This window comes from Pseudoliparis swirei, chromosome 19 (assembly GCF_029220125.1).
Source record: "Pseudoliparis swirei isolate HS2019 ecotype Mariana Trench chromosome 19, NWPU_hadal_v1, whole genome shotgun sequence".
Classification (NCBI taxonomy): Eukaryota; Metazoa; Chordata; class Actinopteri; order Perciformes; family Liparidae; genus Pseudoliparis; species Pseudoliparis swirei.
In genome coordinates this window covers 20,609,794-20,620,558 of record NC_079406.1, presented here as the reverse complement: position 1 = coordinate 20,620,558, position 10,765 = coordinate 20,609,794, and positions in this window count along the sequence as shown.

Here is a 10,765-nt window from a genome sequence, read left to right as displayed (position 1 = left end):
AAGGAAACAGCCAAAAACCTTGGCAGTTCCAGTCCGGTTTCGGCCCCCAAGGTTTGGGTCCCATTTTATTTTTTATCATAGCCCTTGGCCCTGTGTTTTAAAATTAGTTTAGCCCCAAATCAGGCACGTACTTCCCAAAGAATATTTTATTATAAATGGGAAAATGCGGGGGGGGGGGGCTGGGGGATCCTGACCGAGAGCTTTAAAGGAGGTTTTACCTAGGCCTTTTTTCTTTCAGGAAGGGGGACAGTATATTTAAGAGGCCTTGGGGATTTTCCCCTAAAACCAGTGCTTTGGGGGAGACCTATTGTTAGATAAATGGCCTCTTGTCCTTTTGAAGAAATTGAAGAACCCTGAGGGGGGTAGAAGGGGGGTTGTACAATTTTAAACCCAATAAATACAAAATAAAAACTGTAAATGGATTTATGAATGTGCCCATCGGGACAAAGGCCCCCTTTCTTGCAGGAGAAAGGAGAAGGATTTCGGCAAGCAAGAATTTAGCCCGAGCATTTTGTCGTTTTTAAGGAGCTTGAAAACATAAAAACCTCCGGAAAGCTTTGGCCAGCGGGTTTTTCCGCCTGTTTCACTCCCCTTCCTCCCTCACCACCAGGGGGTGGCCCACGTCTTAACCCCCAAAAAAGCCAAAATCATTTCCAAAAACTTAGGTATCGTGTAACTTTGGGTTTTTTTTTTTTTCATAGATTGGGTTAAATTTGTCCCGCGTGTCTTTTAATTTGACCCTGCTGTGCAGGCGTGAGCTTCCCGGGGTGGGGCGTGGCGTCGGGGGTAAATTCCAAACAAGAAATTAGACACCTACCCTCCTGTCTTTGTTTCTCTTTGGAGGAGAAACCGGATCGATGGGCGACAACTTACCCCTTATTTATTTGTTTAATTTGGGCAATTCAAAATGCCGAATAAGCTTTAAGCACCCTGTGTCCCCGTCTATAGAACTACAGGCCCATCCCATACCAACATAAAGAAAAGGCTGGGTTTCTTTTTTTTATTAAAGCAGATTTGTGGAGTTTTCCAGCAATTTCCCTTTGACTGGAATCCATTTAAAAACGTGTTTTGTGTGTGTGGTGTAATGTCGGGGTGTTAAGATTTACGAGAACGAGAAGGAGACTTATGGAATTGGGACAAGAACTTTATAACCCTTCTTGAGCCTGTTGTTGGGGTGTTTTTCCCCCATTCCTTTTTTTGAACGCTTGGTGCTTTTTAATCTTTTGTCTGAGAAAGAAAAGTGCTTTAAAAATGTTTTCGCTTTGAGCGGAGAGGAGGGAGGTGCTAACCTTGACGACAAGCGATTTTTAAGGCTCCGTTTTTGAACCGTTCCCCTTTTTGGGTTTGGGCCTCCGGTTAACGCCCCTGTTTTGGGATCGTGTACTCTTACAAGATAGAGGAAAGGGAGAAATTTATTTCCTAAAGACTAATGTTACTCGGGAAATTTCAGGTAAATTTTTTGAGGGGGAAAAAAGTGCTTTTATTTTCCTTTTTAAAAAGGAATTTTTTGTTGTTTTTAAGTCTTTATTTTCGATCACAACATGTAAAGCAGGGGTCCATCCCAAATCAACTGGAAAAACCAACCACTTATATTGGTTTCACATTTTGGAAATTTTTTTTTATCCATCCCCCCTTTTTACGGTCCCCCAGAGGTTTAACTCCCGTTCCTATTTTTCAAACCTGAGGTTTTTTCAAAAGCTTTGCAAAACTGGGGCCGGCTTTTTCCTGGCCTGGGGATAAAAATTTTAAAAAAGAAGAAAGGTTTTCAAAAGCTTTTGCCTTTACCCGCAATTAGACGAAATTCAGTAAGTAATAATCCAGTTATGCCATTTAAAAAAAATTACAATAGAATTCTATTTATTTGAGAATTTAAATTATTACTTTTGGGAACTTTTAAAAGACGGGCCAAATTTGGACCAAAATTCATTCTTTCGGTAAAGCTCATCTTTTCTTTTTTTTGGGTTAAGGAATTTTTGCTTTTGGGTGTTCAAAAATGAAAGATATGATAAATCATTGTATTCCCCCTTAATCAGCTTTAGAGGCCCGGTAGCAAGCTGGTACTTTGAACCTTTAATGAATTACTTATTTTTCTAGTTCCGGAAGAGCGAAAATAAAGGTTTTGGGTTTTAAAACCGTTTTTTTTACCACACCTCTTGGCTTGTTTTAAAATGCTTTATTATGACAATTAAAATTAAATAGCAGACGGGGGATTATTTAAATTTTAAACACCAAATTAAAGATGAGGATAACCCCCAACAAAAAGGTTTTCCAAACCAAAAAACCCATCCACAACCGAGTTAAGAAATCGTGCCTTTTAAAAGTTGAAAAATTTAATCTTTTTAAAATCCACTTTTTCCGCCGTAAATAAAAAAACTTTTAACAGGCTGTGCTACAACAAAAAAATATAAAAATATTGGGGGAATAATTAATATTTTTGTTGGTTTTAGTTTTACGTTTAAATCTTAATGTTTTCAATTTGAACCCTTTTACTCAGCTTTATTCAAAAAATTAAAACGTTTATTAAACACTTATTTTTGTTTTCTTTAAGAAACGTTTTTTTTAAACAACAAAAACCCCGATTAAAAAGTCCATTTGGAAATTCAATACAATTATCTAAGCCTTCTCATTTATAAACCCTAAAACCTGCCGTAAAGACATAAAAAAAATGCTTTTAAAATATGTTTATTCACAATTTAAACTTTTAGTTTTTGTTTTAAGTTTCACATTTTCTAGGTGGGGTGTTTTGTGTAATGTTTAAATTAAAAACTAAAGTTTATTAAAATTAAAGTAATTACAAAAAACTTAAATCTAAACTGTTGTTTTTGTTGACCAAATACAGATGGCGGGTTTTTTTTTTTTTTTTTAAAAGGTGGTAATGTTTTCCTTTAGGGGCAAAAAAGCACCTTGTGGTAATAACAACGCCATGTTTCGACATGGTTCTGTTTGCGGGGCCTCGATTGACCCCCCCTTTCCCCCTTCCCCCCCATTGTCTGTTTGTGGAATAAAAAAATTTTCCCCGGGTAAACTCCAAAAAAAAGGGGTGTTTAGTTTTAAAAAATTTTTTTTTTTTTTTCCTCAAATTTTTACAAGGAATGTGGGGGAAAATTAACCCTCCAGGGCCCACACATTTGAGTTTTTATTTACATTTTTTTGACTTTTTTAGGTAAGTTTATACCGGTTTTTTTTAAAACCCCGATTTTTCCCCAGAAAAAGAAATTCCCTTTTTCGGCCATGAAAAAAAGTTTTAAAAAAAAAAAAAAGGCTCCGAAAAAAAAGGTTTTTGGTCCCGACCCACGAAATTTCAGTATTCCGACCCCCGGGGAAATATACCCGAAACGATAAATTTTGGTTTCAAAAAATCCCCGAAAACCCGGGTTTTCCCCGATTTTGAAGCTTTTCTATTTAATGGTTTTTTTTAAGGAAATTTTTTAAAGGAAATTTTTATTTTTTTAAAACCATTTTTTATGTTTTAATATTTTTTTAAAAAAAATTTAAATTTTTTTTTTTAAAATTAAAATTGTTTAAAAGGGGGGAAAATTTAAACCCATTAAAAAGAAGGAAAAAATTTTTAAACTTTAAAGGATAAAACAAAAGGTTTTTAACATAAAAAGTGACCCAAATTTTAAAAATCTCCTTTTGTCTTTAAATTTTTAATAATTTTTGAAGTTATAAGAAAAAAATTTTTTGTTTCTTTTAAATTAAAAAAGCAACAAAAAAAACGAGGGCCCAAACAAAAAGGACAAAAACCTTTTTTAATTTATAAAACCCTGGGTATAAAAAAATAAAATAGTTTGGGGCCAAAATTTTTCGGTATTAAAACAATAAATCCTGAGTTGCCCAAAAGGGGGAAACCCTCGGTAAATTGCCCCTTTTTCCCCTTTAAAACCCGGAAAGGGGCCCGAAAAGTTTAAAACCGGGATTTTTAGAAAATTTATGGGTTTTGGGAAAAGATCAAAATTTAGGGGGTACCCCAAATGGATCCCCATAAGTGGAAAACCCTAATAAAAAATTTTAAAAATCAAACAATTGAAAAAACGGATTTTTTTTGAAAATTTTTTTTTTTGGGGGGTTTCCCAGGGGCAAAAAAAAAATTTTAATAAAAATTTTAAATAAGCCCTTAACCCCCCTTTCCTCCCCAAAAGGTTTTTGGGGAAAAATTAAAGGAGGAAAAACAAGAATCTTTTATAAAATTTTGAACCCTGAGTTTTAGAAATAATATTTTGAAAATAAAAATTTAAAAACACCCCCAAAGAACACCGAAAAAAGGAGACCCATTTTTTGGGAAAAGAAAAGCGAGAAAAGAAGTAACAAAGAAGAAAAACCCAAAAAGGAAAGCCCCAAAACAGAGTTAACTAAAACTTAACCCAAAAACTTAAAAGGAAACCGGGGGGCCCCGTTTTAAAAAAGGAAACCGCAACCCATTGGAAGGGCACGGAAAAAACCCGAAAGGCCCTTTTAAAACCCCTTTTATTAAAAACCTTGGGATAAATGAAAAAGGATTTTTCATTTTTCCGAAGAAAAGGTGAGCCCCGGGGAAAAAAAAAACCTGCGCCCCCACCCCAGGTAAAAATCAAAGGGAAACAGAAAAATTTTTCCTAGGAACGGAAGGGAGGTCGGTTAAAAGGGGAAGGGGACCCCCCAGGGGTTTGGGGGGGGCCTTCCTCTTCTCCCGCCAAAAACCCGATAGCTGAAAAACCCTTTAAAAGGCCCTTTGAGGCCTTAAAAGGAAACCCCCCGGGGTGGTGTTGGGGAGAAAACCCCTTTTAAAAAAAAATTGAAAAACCCAGCCCGAAGAAAAGGCCCAAATTCCCCTTTTATTGAAAAAAACCTAGGCCTTTTGGAAAAAGAAAAAAATAAAATTTTAAAATAATTAAATCAAAACCGGGGAGACCAACGTTTTTTGGGCAAACCGGGGCCTTTTAAAAGGAGGAAAACCCAGGTTTTTGGGAGGAGAAGAACACCTTCCTAAAAACCAACTAAAAGCCAAGTAAAACCTTTGCGAGACCCCAATTTCGTTTGTCCGGGGGAAGGGGAAACCCAGGGGGAAAAGGAAAAGGAAAAAACCCCCAAAACTCCCAAACGCCCAAAAAAATCAAAGAAAACCTGGGGGGAAAAAGGCTTCCCTTAAAAGGAACTAACCCAGCCTGGGTCAGCCACGGAAACCCAAACCCTGGGTTGGGGAAAAAACCCTTTAAAAAGAGCCAAGGAAAAAGAAAAGACTTTTCCAAAAATTGGTTTTACCGGGCCCAAACGAAAACCAGGGGGTTTGGAGGAAAAACCCTTCCCAAAGAGTAAAAGGCCCAAAAAAAATTTCAAAAGGAAAAACCAATCACTGTAAACCGGGGCAGAAGCCCTGGGTAAAATCACAAAATTCCAACAGAAACCACCAAAGACCTGGGGGGAGACCAAAACCTTTAAAGTGGCTTCCCCCGGGGGCCCAAAACCCCGGAAAAACCCGGGGGGTGGGGGAGAAAAAACCTTTTTTAAAAAAAGGCCCAGCCAAGACAAAGACCGGAGCCAACTTTTAATAGGAAAACAAAAGTTTAAAAAGAGGCCCCCGGGGGGGAAAGGAAAAAACTTCCTAAAAATACCCAAAAAAAGGAAATCAAAAAAAGCTGGGTTTTGGAGCAGAAGGGCTTCCTCAAAGGAGCCCAACCCCATTTTAAAATCAAAACCGGGAAAACCAAGCCCCAATTTGGGGGAAGGAAATTTGCCAAAACCCCAAAGGCCCGGGCAACCCCCAGGGGGAAAAGGGGAAAACCCCCCCAAAAGACTAAACCCCCCGGGTAAATAAAAGACCCACCTTTGCCCCAGGTTCCTTTCGTGGAAGGCAAAAGGGGGGGGAAAAAAAACCCCCCCAAAAGACTCCACGCCCAAACCAAAGACGCTGGAGAAAAACCTCTTTAAAAACTCCCAGGCCCGAAACCCATGGGTTGGAGGAGAAAACCCCCCCAAAAAACTAAAAAGACCCGGGTCCAAACCGAAGAAAGGCCCTTTGATAGAAGCTAAAATTTACCGAGAAACGGGAGAAAAGGACCTGGAGGGAGGGAACCCTAAAAAGGGACTCCAACCCCCGGGCCACAAAGACCTGGGGCCAACGCCTTGGATGAACCTGAAAAAAGGCCCAAAACCCCCAGGGGGGGAGGGGAGAACCCTTTAAAAAAGGCCCCAAGAGTCTCCAGCGCCCAATTCTCCAAACCTGGGAAAAGGGGAAACCAAAAGAGAACACCCAAACCCCAGGGGCCCGGGCAACAACAAAGAGCCGGACCAAAGCCCAGTGAGAGGGAAAAAAATTTAAAAAAGGGAGAAAGCACCAATCTTGTTGGGGAGGGGGGTTCCCAAAAACAAAAGGCCAGGTAAAACAAAAGGGCCCCGGCGAACATCATTTTTCCCCCTTTTGGCCACCCCCCGGACCGGGGGACAAAACTCCTCCAAAACCCCACCCCCAAAACCACCAAAAGCAGGGGGGGAGGAGAGCCTTTTCAGGACTACGGCCCCACTAAACAAGAGACGGACAAGCCCTCCCTTTTTAAAAAAACCCCCTTTTTGGGGAACAGAAAAAAGGGCGAAAAAGAAACTCGGGGGACGGGGTTTTCCCTTTCTTAGGAAAGCCTCCAACCCCCCGGCCTAAAAATGGCCAAGTTCCCTTCCACCAAAACCAAAAGCCTAAAACAAAGGCCAGGAAAAAGCGGGGACAGGAGCCACCTAAAAGAGAAGACGGAAAAGTGGGAAAACCTTTCAGGCAAAAAAACCAAAAGCTCTAAAAAAGGGCCCAAAGAAAAAATTTTTCTTTCCATTTCCCGCCAAAACAAACTCCCCCAAACAAACCCTCCGCAATGGGAAGGAAGGGGGCCCCTGGACCTTCAAGGAGCCAGCCGCCCAAAGGAACACCCCCAAAATCCCAAACCCCTAATTTTTTTCGGCCCCAAACCCGCCCATCCCCAAAAGACACTGACCTCGCTCCCATTAAAAAGGGAAACACCCACAATCAAAAAGGGGGAAAGCCTTTTTTAAGGGGGAAAGGTTGGCCCACTTGTCGGGGGCCAGATTTTTCTCTTCTTCCTGGGAAAAGGCTCCCCCAGGGTCCTAAGAGCGATTTTTTGGGAAAGGGGACCGAAGATTCGCAAGCGGGGAAAAAAGGGAAGAAAAAAGGCTGAGTCCTTGATAAACTTAAGGGTTTCCCAGAGACTTAGCCCCTTAGAAAAATTTGAGAAGGAGCTGTAAGATTGAGAACGGTTAAAGGGTGAAGCAACAGCCTGGGAAGTGAATGACCCAAGGCTTGGGCCGGGATCGGGTAAGAACCTGAAGGAGACACTGAAAGAGGAAGGAGGAATAAGGGTAAGGAGTGAGAGAAGAGGATTAGTGAGAGGCTGTGGCCCACTTGTTTAAAGGGTAAAAAGGGCTGGAGAAGTGGGGGAAGGGGGCGGAGGTTTGGGAAGATGGGGAGTTTTGGGGAAAAAAAAGAAGTTAAAATTTTTTGGTCAAGTTTTTGGAGAGAAGGGAAGAGAGAAAGTCGATCCGATCGGGGTTTTCCCCCGGGGAGGGCTCCTCGTAACGGGGAAGAAAAAGTGGAGAATAGTCGGGGAAGAAGCGAGTTGGAAAGGATCTTTAAAAAATCGCTGAAAGGGGAAAAGGATAAAATTTTTATTTTTTTAAAATTTGAAAAATGTTTTTTGGGGGAGAAGTTTTTACTTAAAAACAGGTGCTAAAGGGTGGAAGGCCAGGGGGTCCGGAGTTGGGGTGGGGAAGGGAAAGAAAAGATAAAAGTCGGCAATAAAGGCACAAGGGAGAGGTTTCGAAAGGTGGGTCTAAATTTTAAGCAAAAAAAGCTTCGGGAAAGAGGGGGAAACATGGAGAAAGCGCAAAACCCGGGAGTAAACCGACCCTTTGAAATTCAAACTTTATTTTTTTTTATTTTTTTTTTTATGTTTTTTAGATTTTTAAAAACAAGGAAGAAGTCCACTTCAAAATTTGGGGTTCAGAAGGTGTTCAAAACCAGGTTTTGGAAAAATAAGAAAAAGTCAGAAAAGGGATGGGGGTTTTAATCAGGTTGTCACGGATGCCAAAAAAAGGGACAACTATTTCCGAGAAGAGTATGACAAAAACACAGAGAACCAAAGCGCACAGAAAAAAAAGTGCAGTCAGACAAGATCAACATACAAAAACATGATCAACAAACAACATTTTTTGGGAGAAATGCAGCGGGAGAAACCCTGCATCATCCATAAAGAAACGTTACACCAGTGAGACGCTCAGAAGACCCACGGGAGAACTGAGCCACTGGAGAAACCCCTTTTGGGGGGCTAAAGGTCCCCAGAGCTACGACCGAGATGGTGGCTAACAACAAGATCAAGTTTGAGAACACTTTGAATCTCGGGTTTGGGAAAATAATCGTCTGTGACTAAAGAAAAGACTTCCTCCAAAGGAGCTCCCCCGGACAGGTCAACAACAAAGACCAGCTGGAGACATAACAGCTCTGAACGAGACGGTGAAAAAAGGCCGTGAAGTGACTCAAAGGCTGAGGACAACAACAAGCCCATTTGGGAAACACCTCCTTCAACAAAATCCTCCAGAGCTAAAAAAACTCAGGAGGAGCTTCCTGAGAGGATTCAAACTTTTTTTATTTTTTTTATTTTATTTTATTATTTTATTTACTTTATGATTTTGTATTGATTTTTGCAAACACAGGAATGAAGAATACCACTTCCAAGAAGTTGGGGTATACAGAACGGTGTATACAGAACATTCAGGTGTTTGGAAAAATACAGATACAAAGGCATGAAGGAGGGATGGGTGTGGGGGGGGGGGGCTTTAATCAGTGTTGTCACGGATGCCAATATATAGGAAAAAATTTTCAGTTTCTTAGAGCATTAAAGTTTTTGCACAACACACAGAAAAAAACCAAAGCACAGAGAAACAAAGTGCACTCAGACAAGATCAACTTGTTAGCTACAGAAGACATGTATCAACAAACAACAGTCATTGGAGAAATGCACCCTTTTCGAGAAACCCTGCATCATCCATCAAGAGAACGTTACCACCAGTGAGACGCTCAGAAGACCCACGCACGGAGAACTGAGCCACTGGAGAAAGCCCTTTAAAGGTCTCGGTCAGAGCTACGACCGAGAGATGGATGAGATCAAGATTTATAAAGCCCTGAAGATCGAGGAGAAACATCAAGATCGAATTGAAAAAACGGAGGTTTCCCGGGAAAAAAAGTCATACTGGGGGCAGCTGCCCAAATCATTTGAGCAGAACCCTGCATAATCAACCAGAAGGTTGTTACCATCAAAGAGTGGGCTGAATTGATCCATGCGGACGGGACAACTCAGCCACTCAACCCTCAACAGGCTCGGTCGGGGAAGAGCCTTTTGGGAAAACAGGTTTTCAGGAACTGACCGAGATTATGGATCCAAAGATCAAATTTGATGAAACCCTGAAGATCGATCCGCAGGAAAAGGTGGAAAACACCAAGATTCGTTTTATAAATACGGAGCATTCCGTTGATCAAGAAAAACTTTTTCCGAAAAGCAGCAGAAACCCTGCATCATCCATCATAGGAACGTTACAACCAGTGACCTCAGAAGACCCACGACGGAGAACTGAGCCACTGGAGAAAGCCTTCTAAAGGTCTCGGTCAGAGCTACGACCGAGAGGTTTAACAACAAGATCAAGTTTGAGAACACTTTGAATCTCGGCGTTTGGGAAAAATATTTCCGTGGCTCATTTCTGGGGTCTTCTCCCCGGTAAGGGATAGGTCCAAGACGTGGTTGATAAGCTTTTGAAAAGTTGATCTTGTCTGACTGCAGCTCGGGGTCGGCCGCCCCAAGGCCGAGGATTCTGAGAGGATTCAAACTTTATTTCTTTTTTTTTTTTTTTTTTTTATTTATGATTTTGTATTGATTTTGCAAAAACAGGAATGGGAAAAATAACCCCAAAAAGTTAGGGTATTCAGAACGGTGTATACAGAACATTCAGTCGTTTGGAAAATACAGATACAAAGTCATGAAGGAGGATGGGGGGGGGGAGGGGCCCCCAAAAAAAAAATGGCACTGGTAATGGTACTCCTGGTTTACTGGGATGGGGTTCGATACCCTGAAGTGTCGGTAATCGGCTCACTGTTGAGAATGAGAAACTGAGATCTGCCTTGAAGAACACCAACGACCAGGAGACTCTCAACTTTATCAACAGAAAACCGAGAAGATCTATTTATTTAATTAATTCATTTAATTAATTTAATTTTTTTATTTTTTCCCCCGTGAATCGCCACCTTAACGTGGTGGAGGAGTTTGAGAGGTTCAGTGATCCCGGGAGCTATGTTGTCCGGGGTCTCCCAAGGCAAACAGGTCTCGGGTGAGAGTCCAGACTAAGAGCGGTTCAAAACCCTGATGAAAGCAGCCCCGAGCTTCAGCTACCCGCCCGGACAAGGAAACGGGCACCCCCCCGGGGCCAGACCCAGGAGGGGGGCTCGAGCATCTGGGGCCCCTATTCATTTAATTTAATTCATTTATTTAATTTATATTTATTTTACTTATTTAATTAATTTTTTTATTATTTATTTACTTTACTTTTTTTAATTTATTTTATTTATTTATTCATTTCATTTAATATATTTATTTATTTTACTTATTTATTTTAGTTTTATCCCAGAAATTAAAATAACCCACAAGCCTCCAAAAGAACAAAGGCACTGGTAATGGTACTCCTGGTTTACTGGGATGGGGTTCGATTCCCGCAGTGTCCGCTACTTTTGGCATAAACGTGG